Source organism: Cucurbita moschata, unplaced genomic scaffold (genome assembly GCF_002738365.1).
Source record: "Cucurbita moschata cultivar Rifu unplaced genomic scaffold, Cmos_1.0 Cmo_Scf00117, whole genome shotgun sequence".
In the NCBI taxonomy this organism is placed as follows: domain Eukaryota; kingdom Viridiplantae; phylum Streptophyta; class Magnoliopsida; order Cucurbitales; family Cucurbitaceae; genus Cucurbita; species Cucurbita moschata.
The window spans coordinates 121954-134983 of NW_019268633.1; the positions used below are offsets into that span (position 1 = coordinate 121954).

At 36.6% G+C, this 13030-nt stretch overlaps 2 non-coding genes across 2 annotated transcripts; both read right to left on the reverse strand.

The window, feature by feature from the left end:
- Positions 1–3313: 3313 nt before the first annotated feature.
- On the reverse strand, positions 3314–3384 carry TRNAG-GCC. The gene has a single exon. It is a non-coding gene; the product is annotated as a tRNA-Gly (tRNA).
- An 884-nt stretch (positions 3385–4268) lies between these two features.
- Positions 4269–4339, reverse strand: TRNAG-ACC. Its single transcript has one exon. It is a non-coding gene; the product is annotated as a tRNA-Gly (tRNA).
- Between the last annotated feature and the right edge of the window lie 8691 nt (positions 4340–13030).

The window sequence follows — 13030 nt, forward strand, 5'->3', positions numbered from 1 at the left end:
GCCACTGGTACATGTAACTTTCGGCATATCCATAACTTACTCGTATTTTGGTCATGCAGTTCTTCTGAAGCCCTTAACTATTATGTTCACCTCACGATTTAAAAAACGAAAAAGTTCGATAGTGCTATTCGTAAATTCTATAAATATAACGATATTGTGACAAACCCAAGTTTGAACATTATGCATTAATATCATTATAGCTAATCTTCAAGATGCACCAGTCGAGAATGAAACTCGGGTTCATATCGTGGCAGGGTACTCCATACAGTACACATTTTGGTCATGCAGTTCTTCTGAAGCCCTTAACTTTTTGTTTCACATCTCGATATAAAAACAAAAAGCTCGATAGTGCTACTCGTGAAATCTATAAAGTTAAAAGAAATATTGTACCAAACTTAATTTTGAACATTATGCACTAATATAATAATCATAGATAATCTTCAAGATGCAAGAGCCAAGAATTTAATTCGGGTCTACATCGTGCAAGCGCCAAGGAATCTCATTTACATGCACTTAAAAGAATATTTTAATATTTGCTTCTGACTATTAATTTAGGATGATAGTATCCTAGAAATATTGAGTTTAAATTGGTAGGATATTCTGATGCGGATTTTATGATGATATATTAGAATGCATTGATATGATTATTTGGACATTTGTATTATTTTAGGTTTTCTTATTTTCATATTATTTGGACATGGCCAAAGCGACTTTTTTGTTTTAGGAACGAATCTCGAAGAGGCACTCGGGACAACAAGGGTAGATGATTAATGAGGAATCAATTAGAACTTTCGGACCTATACGGTAGCTTAGAGCACAATAAACGGTAGGCCCGAACTTTCTATAGACCAAAGGAAAGTCGTGGAAACCTAGTAGAAGAAGGAAGCAACGAGGGCCTACAAGTAGGTTGGTTACCAAGTATATTTTTATACTTACACCTTTCTCCTTTTCTAGTTGGTCACGGTGGAGAGATGCTTTGGAGCTCTACTATCATAGAGGGGTGTCGACCCGGAGTGTATGTTAGTTGTATTCGACCTGGGACATCAATTAGTTGTATAATTTTTTTCGTTTGTAAATATCTTGAAATTTCTGACACAGGTGTTGTACGTCGTTTTAAATTTATCTTTTCATCGCAGTTCGATTTCTCGAGATCCAACATCGGTTTGAGAGGGGAAGGAAGCATTCCTTATAACTAGGGTGTGAATACCTCTATGAGATCGTGAGGTAACGGGCCATCTCTTGATGATATTCTGCCACACTTTTTGTTCCTTGCCTCAAACCTTGCAATTTAGTTTTCAAATTTCTTTCATAATGTTTTGGAACATACCTTTTTCTCATGGCTTCTTTAAGTTCTTCCGTAGTCTCTATTGGATCCTCCTCTTTTCTTCTTCTCTCAGATTTGAGATGTTGGTACCAATCACCGACATGATTGGTAAATTCGGCAATAGCAAGTCTCATCTTCTTATTTTCACTATAGGTGTTCCAATCAAACAAATGCTCTATCTTTCTTTCCCATTGCAAGTATGCCTTAGAATCTGCCGTTCCACAAAATAGTGGGATTTTGAGTTTAACTCCTCCATCTCTATCTTCATGTATTCTTTCCATCCTTCTAGGTTGCATAATAGTTGCATGGTTATTTCTTCCTCTCCATCTTCCTTCAACTTGTCTTTCTTGTACTACTATACTTTCATCTTCTCGTAATCTTCGTTCTTGTCTTTGTTGTTGTGCCCTTCTTTCTTGCCTATCTTTCCATCATCATTTTCATAATATCTTGAATAGCTTGAAGAATGGTTGTATTAAGATCTGGTACGGGTTCTCCTTCTCCATTATGTGACATTTTGTTATCAAGGGGCCTCTCCACACTTCTCACAAAAATTTCACTCAGGGACACTCGTGTTTAACACTCAAAGGTAGGATTTTGGTACTAGGTCAAGAATGTAGACGTTGATTTTTTTTTCGATAATCTGAGAGAGAAAAAAAATTGATAGAAAAAAAAATAACAATAAAGATATTTCACCTCTAGTGCGGCCAAAGAACATTGACCAAATGATCTGATACCAAATGATAAGCGCCAACAATGCTGGATTTTGCAAAACTAGAGGTCCTTCTAGAATCCTTGCCAAAACATTCAAGAGAAAGCTAACTTAACGGATTGATTCCAACCAAGAGCTGGTTAGAAGATGAATGACTCTTAGATCGAACTTGGAATCTATAATGGTCACTTTTAGATACCAAGATAATTCCAGAATTAGCTTGATCAAAACTAATTCAATGAATCGGTTTAAACATCAAACCTAAAGCAAGGTTTGAAAAAGAAAACCACCAAAAGGGTATCAAGAAAAACACAAAGGTTTTGTCTGTATTCAACCAAAACAACATCCAAACGAGAATATTACATGCCTCTAAATAAGACCAAAAGATAACCCTAACAAAATAAATTTCAGCCACCAACAACTAATAAATGCTATTAAATACAAATCGAAGAAAATAAGGTAATTCATAAATTGTCTTAATTGGTAGTTCAACTACCAAAGCCAAGTCTTCGAATTACTTTCCAATATCAATCACTCCAATATTTTCTTGATTTGATTCTTGAATCTTCTTTGTATTGATTCTTGCAATTGCTCGTTCGGGTACACGGAAGTGATCAGTTGTTGGATTCATATCAGAAATTAATTAGTTGTATAATTTTTTTCATTTGTAAATATCTTGAAATTTCTAACACAAGTGTTGTACGTCGTTTTAAATTTATCGAGGGGAAGGAAGCATTCCTTATAACTAGGGTGTGAATACCTCTATGAGATCGTGAGGTAACGGGACAAAGTGGACAATATCTTATAAAAAAGTATTCCTTATAAAGGAGTCGCTTTGCTAGTACAAAAAGATGAACTTTTGGTCGCTTAGGAGATTCAAACATATAGCTAATCTTCAACATAGCTACCAATTAAGACAATTTATGAATTACCTTATTTTCGAAGATATTGGAAAGTAATTCGAACACTTGACTAATCTCCAAGATGCTCTAACCGAGAATCGAACTCGGGTCTGTACCGTGGCAGGATACTATTCTACCAATAGACCACTGGTGCATCTACCTTAAAGAAGATCCATAACGTACTCGTATTTTGGTCATGCAGTTCTTCCGAAGCCCTTCACTTTCAGTTTCACTTATCGATTTAAAAACAAAAAGCTTCGTGAAATTTATAAATTTAAACAATGTTGTAACAAACACAAGTTTTCCTACTCGTGAAATTTATAAATTTAAACAATGTTGTGACAAACACAAGTTTGAAAATTATGCCAATATTTAAGATGCACCAGTCGAGAATCGAACTCAGGTCTGTACCGTGGCAGGGTACTATTCTACCACTAGACCACTAGTGCAGGTACCTTTAGGCATATCCATAATGTACTCGTATTTTGGTCATGCAGTTCTACTGAGGCCCTTAACTTTTAGTTTCACCTCACGATTTAAAAAAAAAAGCTCGATAGTGCTACTCGTGAAATCTATAAATATAAACGATATTGTGACAAACCCAAATCTGAACATTATGCATTAATATCATTATAGCTAATCTTCAAGATGCACCAGTCGAGAATGAAACTCGAGTTCGTATCGTGGCAGGGTACTCCATACAGTACACATATTTTGGTCATGCAGTTCTTTTGAAGCCCTTAACTTTTTGTCTCACATCTCGATATAAAAACAAAAAGCTCGATAGTGCTACTCGTTAAATCTATAAAGTTAAAAGAAATATTGTACCAAACCCAATTTTGAACATTATGCACTAATATAATAATCATAGATAATCTTCAAGATGCAAGAGCCGAGAATTTAATTCGGGTCTACATCGTGGCAGGGTACTATTCTACCACTAGACCACAAGCTCGATAGTGCTACTCGTAAATTCTATAAATATAAATGATATTGTGACAAACCCAAGTTTGAAACATCATGCACTAATATCATCATTGCCAGTTTGAAACATCATGCACTAATATCATCATTGCCAATCTTCAAGATGCACCAGCCGAGAATCGAAGTCAGGTCTGTACCATGGCAGAACACTATTCTACCACTAGACCACTAGTGCATGTACCTTCAGGCATATCCATAACTTACTCGTATTTTGGTCATGCAGTTCTTCTGAAGCCCTTAACTTTTATGTTCGATACTGCTACTCGTAAATTCTATAAATATAAAGGATATTGTGACAAATCCAAGTTTGAACATCATGCACTAATATCATCATTGCCAATCTTCAAGATGCACCAGCCGAGAATCAAACTCGAGTCTGTACCGTGGTAGGGTACTATTCTACCACTAGACTACTGGTGCATGTACCTTCAGGCATATCCATAACTTACTCGTAATTTGGTCATGCAGTTCTTCTGAATCCCTTAGTTCACTTCACGATTTAAAAAAAGAAAAAGAAAGTTCGATACCCAAGTTTGAACATCATGTATTAATATCATCATTGCCAATCTTCAAGATGCATCAACAAAAGATCGAACTTGGGTCTATAGCGTGGCAAGGTACTATTCTACCACTAGACCACTAGTGCATGTCCCTTTAGGCATATCCATAACTTACTCGTATTTTGGTCCTGCAATTTTTCTAAAGCCCTTAGCTTTTAGTTTCACCTAACGATATAAAAAAAGAAAAAGTTCGATAGTGCTACTCGTAAATTCTATAAATATAAACGCTATTGTGACAAACCCAAGTTTGAACATCATGCACTAATATCATCATTGCCAATCTTCAAGATGCACCAGTCGAGAATCAAACTCGTGTCTGTACCGTGGCAGGGTACTATTCTACCACTAGACCACTAGTGTATGTAACTTCAGGCATATCCATAACTTACTCGTATTTTGGTCATGCAGTTCTTCTGAAGCCCTTAACTGTTATGTTCACCTCACGATTTAAAAAAAGAAAAAGTTCGATTGTGCTATTCGTAAATTCTATAAATATAAACGATATTGTGACAAACCTAAGTTTGAGTTTGAACATTATGCATAATATCATCATTGTGAATCTTCAAGATGCACCTCCAGTCGAGAATCGAGCTCAAGTCTATACCGTGGCAGGGTACTATTCTACCACGAGACCACTAGTGCATGCACCATCAAGCATATCCATAACTTACTCATATTTTGGTCATGCAATTCTTCTAAAGCCTTTAGCTTTTAGTTTCACCTCACGATTTTTTAAAAAAAAAAAAGCTCGATAGTGCTACTCGTGAAATCTATAAATATAAACGATATTGTGACAAACCCAAGTTTGAACATTATGCACTAATATCATCATAGCTAATATTTCAGATGCACCACCCGAGAATGGAACTCGGGTCCGTATCGTGGCAGGGTACTCCATAAAGTACACATATTTTAGTCATGCAGTTCTTCTGAAGCCCTTAACTTTTGGTTTCACCTCTCGTGAAATCTATAAAGTTAAATGGTATAGTGTAACAAACCCAAGTTTGAACATTATGCACTAATATCATCATAGCTAATCTTCAAGATGCAAGAGCCGAAAATTGAATTTGGGTTTGCATCGTGGCAAGGTACTATTCTACCACTAGACCACTGGTGCATCCACCTTTAGGCATATCCATAACGTACTCGTATTTTAGTCATGAAGTTCTTCTGAATCCCTTAACTTTTAGTTTCACCTCTCGATTTAAAAAAAAAAAATAGCTCCATGGTTCTACTCGTGAAATCTATAAATGTAAATGATATATTGTTAAAAACCAAAGTTTAAACAATATGCACTAGTGGTAGGGTACTATTATACCACTAGACTATTGGTTCCTCTACCTTTAAGCACATCCATAACATACTCGTATTTTGGTCATGCAATTCTTTCGAAGCCCTTAACTTTTTGTTTCACCTCTCAATTTAAAAATAAAAAGCTCGATAGTGCTACTCGAGAAATCTATAAATTTAAATGATATATTGTGTAAAAAGACTCAAGTTTGAACATTATGCACTATTATCATCAATAGCTAATCTTCAAGATGCAAGAGTCAAGAATATCGAACTCGGGTCTATACTGTGGCAGGGTATTACTCTACCACTAGACTACCTTTAGGCACATCCATAACATACTCGTATTTTTGTCATGCAGTTGTTACGAAGCCCTTAAACTCATGAAATCTATAAATTTAAAGGATATTGTGACAAACCTAAGTTTGAAAATTATGCACTAATATCATTATAGTAAATCTTCAAGATGTACCAGTCGAGAATCTAACTCGAGTCTATACCGTGGCAGGGTACTATAACACCACTAGACCACTGGTGCATCTACCTTTAGGCATATCCATAATGGACTCGTATTTTGGTAATGTTGTTCTTCTGAAGACCTTAACTTTTAGTTTCACCTCTTGATTTAAAAACAAAAAGCTCGATAGTGCTACTCGTGGATATTATGAAAAAACCAAGTTCAAACATTATGCACTAATATCATCATTGCTAATCTGATGCACCAACCAAGAATCAAACTCTGGTTTGTATTGTGGAAAAGTACTATTTCTACCACTAGACCACTAGTGCATGTACCTTTGGGCATATCCATAACGTACTCGTATTTTGGTCATGCAGTTCTTCCGAAGCCCTTAACTTTTCACCTTGCAATTTAAAAAAAAAAAAGCTCCATAGTGCTACTCGTGAAATCTATAAATTTAATGATATATTGAAACAAACCGAAGTTTGAACATTATGCACTAATTATCATCATATCTAAACTTCATTCAAGATGCAAGAGCCGAGAATCGAACTCTAGTCTGTGTCGTGGCAGGGTACCATTCTATCACTAGACCAGTGGTGCATCTACCAGTAGACATATCCATAACGTACTCGTATTTGAGTCATGCAGTTCTTCCGAAGCCCTTAACTTTTAGTCTCACCTCTTGATTTAAAAGAAAAAAAAAAAGCTGGATAGTTCTACTTGTGAAATCTATAAATTTAAATAATATTGTGACAAACCCAAGTTTGAGCATGGACTAATATCATCATAGCTAATCTTTAAGATGCACCAACCGAGAATCAAACTCGAGTCTGTACTGTGGCAGGGTGGTAAAACCCAACTTTGAGTATTATGGACTAATATCATCATAGCTAATCTTTAAGATGCACCAACCGAGAATAGGCATATCCATAAGGTACTCGTATTTTGGTCATGCAGTTCTTTCGAAGCTAGTGCTACTCGTGAAATCTATAAATTTAAATGAAGTTTGAAAATAATGCATTAATAATCAAATAGCTAATCTTCAAGATGCACCAGCCAAGAATCGAACACTCGGGTCTGTATCGTAGTACGTTACTATTCTACCACTAGACCACTGGTGCATCTATCTTTAAGCATATCCATAATAAACTCGTATTTTGGTCATGCAGTTCTTCTGAAGTCCTTAACTTTTAGTTTCACCTCTCGATTTAAAAAATAAAAGCTCCATAGCGTTACTCATGAAATCTATAAATTGAAATGATAAATTGTAACGAACAAAAGTTTGAACATTATGCATTAATATCATCATAGCTAATCTTCAAGATGCATCAGCCGAGAATCGAACTCAGGTCCGTATCATGGCAGGGTACTCCATAAAGTACTCGTATTTTGGTCATGAAGTTCTTCTGAAGCCCTTGACTTTTAGTTTCACCACTCGATTTTAAAAAAAAATGCTCCATAGTGCTACTTGTGAAATCTATAAATTTAAATGATATATTGTAATAAATCGAAGTTTGAACATTATGCACTAATATCATCATAGCTAATCTTCAAGATGCACCAGCCGAGAAACAAACTTAGGTCTGTACCTTGGTAGGGTACTATTCTACCACTAGACAATTGGTGCATCTACCTTTAGGCATATCCATAACTCACTCGTAGAAAAAGAATCGTAGATTGACATTTATCAGGTGCAAGGGAGGCGTAGTGTATCAAGCCTGACAGAGGACACGTGCCACACAATAAGAGGAGACAAACATTGAACCGTTGTGCTTTGAAACCAAGCTTGGGCATAAGTAAGACAGAGGTAACGATGTCAATATGAGGGACAAAGATAGGCTATATAAAGGCCTAGTAGCACCCCCAACCTTAACCTTGAAAGTCAACCTTGAAAGTCGGGTTTCCAAAAGAAGTTTGTGCATGCAACTTTAGAGTGAAGTCTGTTCATACGAAATATGAAACCTTGCCAAATTTGGTGTTAATCGGACACCAGACTGACGCTCCACGAGACTACATAAAACTTAAGGTAGGTAACTTCACAAGAGTGGTGGAGAGCACCATTCGCTGAAGAAGAGAGTACCAACGTGAGCTTGTGTCGAAATGACTTTATTGAAGTAATGACTATAGCCACCTTTCAGTGTGAAAAATTTCATGAGCCCAATGAGAGTTAGAGAATGTTTGGGATGAAACTGCTTGACTTTTCCTTCTTCCACGATAAAGCGACTTTGCTACTTCTCTTTCTCTAAGGAAATATTTTTGATGAGAAGAGAATTTTACTAAATAGTGTAAAATTATTACTTTCATTATTCATTCATTTTCCTGAGAAGAAAAAAGAAAAAAAAAAGTTTCACGTTGTTGGGTTTTATGTCCTAAAACTCATAGTTTGTAAACAAAGATATATTCTATTTTCAATAAAGTTATTATTGATGTTTATTCAGTAAATTGTTATTGAATAAAGTGAACTTTACGATCATTAATCTAAATCCAATAAACTAAGAACACTCTAGCTATAGTATGATTACTTGAACTATATGTAGAGACATAAGAGGGGATCAAGTTCAAGTAAATAGTCAAAATGATCTATAGTATAAGGATAAGGCTGAGTACCTTATTCTGAGGACACTATGGATGCGGCCCACTTTTGTATATGATATAAACAATGTGATCACTAAATTGTACATGTGGAGACATGTGAGTGGGGGCGTCCTATGCAATGAGTATTGCATAAGATCGGACCATGAAGAAAACCACTCTCACTTTATAATGCCGTTTACTGTTGAGACTGATTTTCTTTTCATTCGATAACCTACGTAACTCGGTTTTAATCCTGAGCTAACCATGAACTCCTGTTTATTCGAAATTATCCTTAGATTTGCATGGGTGAGAGTGGCTCTAGTTCGCCGACTCAACAGGCCTCCCATTTCAGGGGTAAGACTGGGTGAATGGCTGGGGATGTGGGGTGCAAGACGGAATTCACTCCTACCCACTTTTAGGGATAGAAGAAAGGTAGTTCCCTTAAGCACTGACTCTAGGTCTTGAACAAGGGGCCCCACCCTCTCATTGGCCTGAGAGGGATTCGGTTTACTGGTTGGACCACAAACCAATTGTTCATTAGAGGATCAGTGAGACATAAGGATCAAGAAGTAACTTCAGGGGTAAAACAGTAAATTGATCCAGCTCTAGTTACGAACAACCAGTGAAGGATCGACTTACTAATCATGGTTATATCAGATGGACAGAAATATATCTATAGTGAGGGGAGTGCAACTACTAGGCTATAGTGGAGTGTCCTAGTAGTTAACGAATGTTGGTTAACCAGGTTAATGAGTTTAAACCGGTTAATCTTGGATCGTTGGAGCCCATGATCTATAGGTCCATTAGGTCCCTCTGCTAGCTCATATCGGACTAAACCATAGAACAGTGTGACGAGTGAGTTCGAAGTGTTCGAATTCAAATTAGGGAATATGCGTTACATATATACGATATATTTAACCGCAATTTTGTTTTATTTACGAATTAAACAAAAAGAGAGAATCTGAGATATTTAAATAGGATTTAAATATCTTAATCAATTATGTGTCGGAATTGATTGGGATTGGCATTTGAATTAATATTAAATATTAATTAAATAGTTTAATTAATCATTTAATGTTACTTTAATTTGAAATTCATTATTCAAGTTAATTGTTGAATTAAAATGAAGAAAGTCAAAACCTTGACTTTCATCTAATGGAAAAATCCATGTTAGTGGAATTTTGAGGTGTCAAAATTTGGTTTAACCAAACTTGCATGTATGCCAAATAAACCCCCACAAGTTTGAGTGGAATTTTGAGTGTCAAAATTTGGTTAACTCAAACATGCATGCTTGCCACATCATCCCAAACATTTGAGTGGAATTTTAAGTGTCAAAATTTGGTGATCTCAAATTTGCATGAACATGCAAACATGACTCTTTAAATAGAGTGATCATGATACATGGAAGGTCTTTTTCATCTTGGTGAAAAACCTTGAGAAAAACCTCCCACAAATACTCTCCCAAGTTTAGTCACTCACCGGATTCCACAATCCCGTTCTAAGGCCGGAGGATAGTGGAGAAGACACTAGTGGTGGTTCGAAACCGGTTCGTGAGGCAAAAGGAGTTTGAACTACAAAAGGTTAGTATTTAAACTCATTAAGTTTTAATACTTATGAACATGCTAGTTATTTACAATAATTGATGTTCTAAAAGTGCCTAAGATCCAAATTGCTTCCGCGTGTGTTATATTAACACCATCACACATAAGGTTGAGACCTATTTTGAAGTTAAGCATAACGAAATTAGCACACATGAATGAGTTAAGTTTAATGTCTTCGAGAAACTCTACAATAAATGAAGCTGCACGAAGACCAAATAAGTGTCAAGGAAGCGATTGACATATGAAGATGGTTAGTGGGAGTTGGTTGAAGTGTAGTGCCAATATGGGAATGTGTTACAACCTTCTAGACTTTGCTACCATATGGGTTTATGCCATGGTTGTCTTAAGAGCCTCACCCCAAGGATGCACCGTTATGTGTGACTAAAAGAATATGAGTGTTGAGGCAAAGGTGACCATATCTAGGGTGCGCTCCTAGCATAGGTATGGATATGCTAACACTAGCTAGTTTGATCATGGTTTTTCTTGTGAGTCCCTGTTAGAGTTCGAGAGAAGGGTGAGGGAGGTCATGGGGGAATAGTCCACAACCATTAGACAATTGTTTTTGTGCTTATGTTGCAAGACTCGGAGACCAAGAATAGATCCGTAAGTTGGATAGTTCATAAGTAGTGCGTAGTTTCCGTATTCATTCTAAAGCATGTTATTTCCAACGGGTTCATTCGCAGGCAATCTGAAGTTTGGATCGTCATCAAGGATACTGAGATTAAGTGAGAGAGAGAGTGACAATCCTTGGACCAATTGTGTCTCTGAGAAAGTCATCAAGGATGATGAATAGTTTAAGTGGAGGAGAATTTCACAACAATGCTACGAAAAGAGTAGGTTTTGACCCTCATATAACGATAGACGAAGCAATTACCCTCCAATGGTGCCCATCCAGTCGCAAGAGTGCCAAGACAGATGAGTGCCATGATGTGACTGAGGAGGATGGTGCATCATCTAACACACCAAAGAGATCTTCATTAAAGCCAAATTGAGGCATATGAAAAACAGAGGCAATGATGTCGACATGAGAAACAAAGATAGGTTTGATAAAGGGTCGGGTAGGGCCCCGGGAGGGTTCCAAAAGAAGTTTGGGCATGTGGGTCTAGAATGAAATCCTTCCATATGAAACATGAAAGGTCACCAAATTTGGGTGTAAATCGGACACTAGACATGCGCTCCATGAGGCGGATATGTACTCGTGCATGCACAACCTTCTGTGCACGTGAGCAATGCATGAGTTTTTTTTTTTTTTTTTATTGTTGTGTTTGACCTCCATTCGATTATTTTTCACTCTAATTTTGATACTAACCCTATTATAAATTGAATTATGATCTAGTAGAAAAATCTCAGAAATTTCAGAGCTCTTAAGATACAAAAATAATAATAATAAAAATAAATAGTTTGAGAAGACATGCATAGCCATCACAATTTTCTCAAGTAATACTTGTCTGGATCCCAAGCATGCAAGCATATCTTACCTTAGGTAGTAGAATATGCATGTTTAAAACCTTGGAATGACGTTTCTAGATGAAAATGCAAGTATGTTATATAAAATTGCCAAAATACCACCAGGATAAGAATTTATGATGCATGTCGATTTTAATATTTTTCGTTATGCTAGAATGGAGAATGGGTTATTTTAATCTGCGCTTCGAGCCATTGATGGATTTTACCTCTCCGTTGAGCTTGTATGAGTGCATGATATAGTATGTTTAGCTCCATGAGGTTGATTGTGTGTTCTCTTTATAGAGCATGCTTTTCTGCTCAGAGATGAGATTAGGGCGCTAGAGTTAGGTTGGCTAGACGATAACCTAGGTCAGGATGCCTCTAGTAGACTGAGTACCTTATGATTGTAAGCGGAGGTCAACAATAACTAAGAAAACTTGAGGAGTCAGGTACTCTGAAAGTGAAAGTTAGCATGAAGCTACCTAGTCCTCTTAACAACCTAGTGGACCTCAACAATGCACAGAGATGACCAAGGGGATTTTTAGAATATGTGTTCTATGCTGTAGGTAATCAATATGAACATCTCCCTAACAAGCATGCATGAGTGAACCAAATTAAGATTAGGGCATTACAACCAGAAATATTTACAAGTAAATCTCGGTTAGTATTTTTTCTGTAGGCTGTGCACCTCAATATCATGAGCAACAATCAAAGGTCTAGATTTGTGTGCACTCAAAAAAATGGATTAGCTCCAAAAAGCTAACCCCGAAAAGTTTTAAAAAGGTTAGGTGAGTTTTAAACTACTTAGATGCCCTTAAAAACCTAGTAGATTTCGAGGAGAAAGATGACTTAGAAAACTTAACATAACTAGTAGCAACGTGACGGTATCACTAGTCTTAGCCTCATATCCCCTCTAGTACATCTTTAGTTCGCAGCCTTCGTAGTGGTAGTGGTATAGCTACTATAAAGTTAAGTCTAGGTCGAACAGTGTAGCACGACGAGGCTATCCAAGTGCTACTATCATGTGTGGAAATGGCTTGGAAATGGCTTGGGATCTCCCAAGCAAGACCTTTGGTGCTATAAACTGTGATAGGTAAATTTGTCATTTTGACCTCCCATTCATAATTAGAGGTCTTGATTAGCCCTAATAGGACGGCTAAGAATGAAGAAAAAGAGG